This window comes from Halichoerus grypus, chromosome X, assembly GCF_964656455.1.
Source record: "Halichoerus grypus chromosome X, mHalGry1.hap1.1, whole genome shotgun sequence".
NCBI classification, from domain to species: Eukaryota; Metazoa; Chordata; class Mammalia; order Carnivora; family Phocidae; genus Halichoerus; species Halichoerus grypus.
In genome coordinates, this window is record NC_135727.1 from 81,235,669 (window position 1) to 81,241,668 (window position 6,000).

General features: G+C 38.6%; 1 long non-coding RNA gene across 1 annotated transcript in view; it reads left to right on the forward strand.

Annotated features, from left to right (window-relative positions):
• LOC144380344 (uncharacterized) overlaps nucleotides 1–2,920 on the forward strand; it is a 387,567-nt gene extending 384,647 nt beyond the window's left edge. The window contains exon 3 of the long non-coding RNA XR_013444468.1: nucleotides 2,391–2,920. This is a non-coding gene — a long non-coding RNA (uncharacterized LOC144380344). The remainder of the gene's footprint in view (nucleotides 1–2,390) is intronic.
• Nucleotides 2,921–6,000: the final 3,080 nt, after the last annotated feature.

Consider the following 6,000-nt stretch of genomic DNA (forward strand, 5'->3'; position numbering starts at 1 on the left):
CCCTTCATACCTCAGACTGGCATATAATTTCTTTTTTTTTTAAGATTTTATTTATTTGAGAGAGAGAATGAGATAGAGAGAGAGAGCATGAGAGGGGGGAGGGTCAGAGGGAGAAGCAGACTCCCCGCTGAGCAGGGAGCCCGACTCGGGACTTGATCCTGGGACTGCAGGATCATGACCTGAGCCGAAGGTAGTCGCTTAACCAACTGAGCCACCCAGGCTCCCTGGCAGATAATTTCTGCTTTTAGAGATCCAGATATATATTCTTACATCTCAGCCTGATTTCGTGGGTGTTCAGAATGGTTTGGTAGATATCCACGTAAATTCAGGGGACTGGTTGAAATGGAGTCTCCTACTCCTCTGCCATATTGCCCACCTCTGCATCCCAAAGGTTTTGAACTGTCATGTTTTCATTTTCTTTTGCTTCCATATATTTTTTTAAATTCTTCTTTAATTTTTTGGTTGACCCATTCATTGTTTAGCAGGATATTCTTTAACCTCCATGTATGTGTGGTCCTTTTAAATTTCTTCTTGTGGTTGACTTTGTTTCCTAGCATGTGGTCTGAAAATATACATGGTATGATCTCAGTCTTTTTGTACCGGTTGAGGCCTGAGTGTGACCCATTATGTGATCTGTTCTGGAGAATGTTCCATGTGCACTCAAAGGGAATGTGTATTCTGCTGCCTTAGGATGAAATGTTCTGAATATATTTGTTAAGTCCATCTGGTCCAGTGTGTCATTCAAAGTCTTTGTTTCCTTGTTGATCTCCTCTGCTTAGATGATCTGTCCATTGCTATCAGTGGTGTGCTAAAGTCCCCTACTATTATTGTATTATTATCAGTGAGTTTCTTTAAGTTTGTTATTAATTGATTGCATATTTGGCTTCTCCCAGATTAGGAGGCATAAATATTTACAACTATTAAGCCTTCTTGATGGATAGACAGTTTTATGATATAATGTACTTCATCTCTTATTACAGTCTTTGGTTTATAATCTAGTTTGTCTGATATTAATATGGATATTCCAGCTTTCTTTTGATGGCAATTAGCATGATAAATGGTTTTCCATCCTCTCACTTTCAATCTGGAGGCGTCTTTTGGTCAAACGTGGGTCTTTTGTAAGCATGATATCCATGGGTGTTGTTTTCTTTTTAATCCATTTTGATACCCTATGACTTTTGATTGGAGCATTTAGTCCTTTTACATTCAGAATAATAATTGAAAGTTATGAATTTCATGCCATTTTATTACCTGTAAAGTTGCTGTTCCTGATGGTTGTCTCTGTTCCTTTCTAGTCTTTGTTACTTTTTTTGTGTTTCCCATTCAAAGGGTCCACTTTAGTTTTTCTTGCAGAGCTGGCTTAGGGTCAATGAACTTCTTTAGTTTTTGTTTGTCCTGGAAACTCTTTATCTCTCCTTTTATTCTGAACAACAGCCTTGGGGATAAAGTATTCTTGGCTGCATATTTTTCCCATTTAGTACATTGAATATATCATGCTGTTTTTTCTGGCCTGCCTAGTTTCTATGGACAGGTCTGCTGCAGCCTTGTGTGTCTACCCTTCTAGGTTACGGATCTTTTGTACCTAGCTGCCTTCAGAATTGTCTTTTTATCTTTGTATTTGCAAGTTTCACTATGAAATGTCTTGTTGATGTGTTTTTGTTGATATTAAGGGTAGTTCTTTGTGCCTCTTGGACTTGAATGCCTGTTTTCTTCCTTAGATTAGGGAAGTTCTCAGCTACAATTTGTCAAGTAAATCTTCTGCCTCTTTTTTCCCACTCTTCTTCTTCTGGGACTCCTATGATATGAATTTTATTTCACTTTGTGGAATTGCTGAGTTTCCTAAGTCTATATTCATGATCTAATAGTTTTTTCCCCCTCTTCTTTTCAGCTGCATTATTTTCCATAATTTTATCTTCTCTACCACCTCTTCTCTCCTCTGCCTCTTCAATCCTTGTCGTGATTATATCTATCCAATCTGTTTTGCATCTCAGTTATAGCATTTTTTATTTCACCCTGACTACTTTTTAGGTCTTTTATCTCTAAAGCCAGCGTTTCTCTTTTGTCTTCTATGATTCTTTCAAGCCCAGCTAGTATTCTTATGACTGTTGTTCTAAATTCTTGTTCAGATATATTGCTTATATCTGTTTTGATTAAAGTCTTCATTGTGATTTCTTTGTGATCTTTCTTTGGGGAGAATTCCTCTGTATTATCATTATGTCTAGTTTTCTATTTTTTGCATATTTTGAAAGCTTGTGATTTTTCTTTGCTCCTGAGAGTAATACTGTATTAAAAATGGCTTCTGCACTGTCTAGGTCCTGGAGCTTCAGGAAGTGTTCCTGGTGCATGTTGTGTGCAGTCTGGGATTGTATTTTGTCTGCTCTTTCCCACAGGTCAGTTCTCTGCAGAGGTTCTCCCTTGCTTGCAGTGTGGAATGTTTGGACTTTTAACTAGGTGTACTTGGATTTGTTTGTTAAGATAAGCCTGATTAAAAACAAAAAAAAGGACAGATCCAAGAAGAGAAAATCAAGGGGAACCAAAAAGGAAACAGAGAAATGAAAAGTATAATCCTGATTCCAAAGAATAAGAAAGAAGGAAAAAAGAAAAGAAAGAGAAAAAAAAGAAGCCTCATCCAAAAAACAAGAAAAGGAAACAGACCAACAAATGAAGAAGAAACTATAAGCCTAATACCAAAGAAAAAAGAAGAAAAAAATATATATATAAAAAAATAAAAGATTTGAAGAAAAAAGTAAGCATGGTCCTGGTCCTCTTCCTCCAGAACTGTAGCTGATCCTTTGGAGCACTCTATGATCAGGAGACCTGGTATATGCTGGGGCGCCTGTGTTGGTCTTCTAAAGGAGAGGCCTCTCACGCTGGCTCACAGTCAGCCCTGCCTTTGCAAAGATGCCTCTACCCAGGCACAGTGAGGTGAGATTCGTTGTAAGTCACTGTAGCTTCCACCGGAGGTGCTGTGTTTCTCTCTAAAATCCAACTGTGCTGTGGGTCAGGGGGGTGGGGGGGTGGAAGATGGTGTCAACCCACCCTCTTGTCTCTGGGGATGGGGACTCGTGTTTGTCACTGTCGAGGTGGCCTTCACAGAAAAGTGAACAATTTCTGTTGTCCCAGGCTTTCATCTGATAGTTGCCCTCACCCTGTCTGTGCCCAGCTGTCTGCACCTGTGTTTTAGCTCTGGGGTGCAGCTGGGATTCAAAACTCCAAATCTTAAGGAGCTTAGCAAATTGTGGACACGCTTCCCTCCCCCAGAGGAGAGCTTTGTGGTGCACCTATCAGCATTCTGTCCCAGAAAAGCAGTGGCAAGGTATGCATGCAGTGTCTGCAGTCTATTGTGATGCACAGTGAAAAGTTGTGACCAGGTTATCTACCCTCGGTGTGTGTCTCTGTCCCTTGCTGCTGAAGGGCAGCAATGGCTCCTGGCAGGTTCTTTGTCCTTGGTGAGGCAAAAAATACCCTCCTCCAAATGTACGCCAGGAGGGGGAGCAATCTCTCATCTCTCTCAGTGCGACCCAGAGGATCCCCTCCCCTCAGTTTATTGTGTGAACCCTACTTGCTGCTTTCTCTCGATTCTCTCCCTCTCTCCCTGACTTTGCTTCACGAAAATGGCTCCCTCTCCTTCATGGCACAGCAGCTTTTCCCTCCTCCAGTTCACAGCTCCAAACCTTGCATCTACCATGTTCTCTACCTCCAATTGTGCTGATTGTTTTCTTAGTCCTCAGATTGATTTCCTAGATGTTCAAAATGATTTGTTGTTGATCTAGCTGTGTTCAAGGGACAAGGGAAGCTTGTCCGCCATCTTAACTACCCTCATCTTCTTTATCCATTCATCAGTCAATGGACATTTGGGCTTTTTCCATAATTTGGCTATTGTAAATAATGCTGCTATAAACATTGGGGTACATATATGCCTTCAAATTAGATTTTTTGTTTTTTGGGTTTTTTTTTGTGTGTGTGTGTGTGTGAATGTGTATGTGTGGGGGGGGATACTTTGCTTTTTAATATCTGTATTTTCCTTGTTTCTTTGTTCTTTTGGTGTTTTCATTGAATTGACTTATTCACTAGTTTATTTTTAACCTTTGTTGTTTTTTGATAAATGTGCTTAAAGCCATACATTTCCTTCTTAGTTCTGTTTTAGCTGTGCCACATAGATTTTCATTTGTTGTGCTTTTATTATAATTCACTTTTAAATATCTCTTAATTTTGTTTAGAATTTCCTTTTAAGCCATGATTAATTTAATAGTATGGCATTTTGTTTCCAAACACATGCTAAATATTGGCTTTTATTTTTTATAATTTCTAATGCCATTGTATTATGGTTGGAGAACATGGACTGTGTGATATTGAGTCTTTTGACTTTATTGAGGCTTTCTTAATAGCCATAATCATGTTGCTTTTTTGGAAATATTTTGTTTGTTGTCTTGAGTGATTATATGTTCTCTGTTGGATAGAGTTCTACTCTGTGTATGAAATAGCTTGAGTTTTTTACTTGTATTCTGCAAGTGTTCTATATCTCTATTAATTTTTTTTGCATTCTTAATCTGTCGTTTTCTAAGTAGAGTGTTAAAATATCCAAATGTTTTTTTCTCTAAAGTTCTGCTACAAGTAAAGTACATCAAGTGAGATGTATTTCAAAACTGTATTGTAAGACGCATATGTATATGATGTGTATATCTTCTGTTTTTGTCACCTAATTCGATTTTGTCAGATACTGAAAATGCTACTCCAGCTTTGTTTTGGTTCACATTTGTTCAGTATATCTCTTCCATCTTTTATTTCTATCTTATTTATATCTCTTTAAGTGTATCTTTTCTAGACTGAATATTATTGAATCTTTTATTTTTATCCAATCTGTCTTGATTTTTTTTAAATTTTATTATATTATGTTAGTCACCATACAATACATCATTGGTTTTTGATGTGGTGATCCACGATCCATTGTTTTCGTATAACACCCAGTGCTCCATGCAGTACGTGCCCTCCTTAATACCCATCACCAGGCTAACCAATCCCCCTGCCCCCTTCCATCTAAAACCCTTTTGTTTCTCAGAGTCCATAGTCTCTCATGGTTCATCTCTCCCCCAACCCCCTCCCCGATTTTTCCCTTCCTTCTCCTAATGTCGTCCATGCTATTCCTTATGTTCCACAAATAAGTGAAACCATATGATAATTGACTTTCTCTGCTTGACTTATTTCACTTAGCATAATCTCCTCCAGTCCCATCCATGTTGATGTAAAAGTTGGGTATTCATCTTTTCTGATGGCGGAGTGATATTCCATTGTATATATGGACCACATCTTCTTTATCCATTCATCTGTTGAAGGGCATCTTGGCTCTTTCCACAGTTTGGCTGTTGCAGACATTGCTGCTATGAACATTGGGGTGCATATGGCCCTTCTTTTCACTACATCTGTGTCTTTGGGGTAAATACCCAGGACTACAATTGCTGGGTCATAGGGAAGCTCTATTTTTAAATTTTTGAGGCACCTCCACACTGTTTTCCAAAGTGGCTATACCAACTTGCATTCCCACCAACAGTGTAGGAGGGTTCCCAATTCTCCACAACCTCTCCAACATTTGTTGTTTCTTTCCCTGTCCATTTTTGCCATTCTAACTGGTGTAAGGTGGTATCTCAATGTGGTTTTGATTTGGAATTCCCTGATGGCTAATGATGATGAACATTTTTTCATGTGTCTGTTACCCATTTGTATGTCTTCTTCAGAGAAGTGTCTCTTCATAATTTATGCCCACTTTTTGACTTGGTTCTTTGTTTTTTTGGGTGTCGAGTTTGAGAAGTTCTTTATAGATTTTGGATACCAGCCCTTTATCTGTAGTGTCATTTGCAAATATCTTCTCCCATTCTGTGGGTTGCCTCTTTGTTTTGTTGACTGTTTCCTTTGCTGTGCAGAAGCTTTTTATCTTGATGAAGTCCCAAAAGTTCCTTTTTGCTTTCGTTTTGCTAGCTTTTGGAGATGTATCTTGAAAGAAGT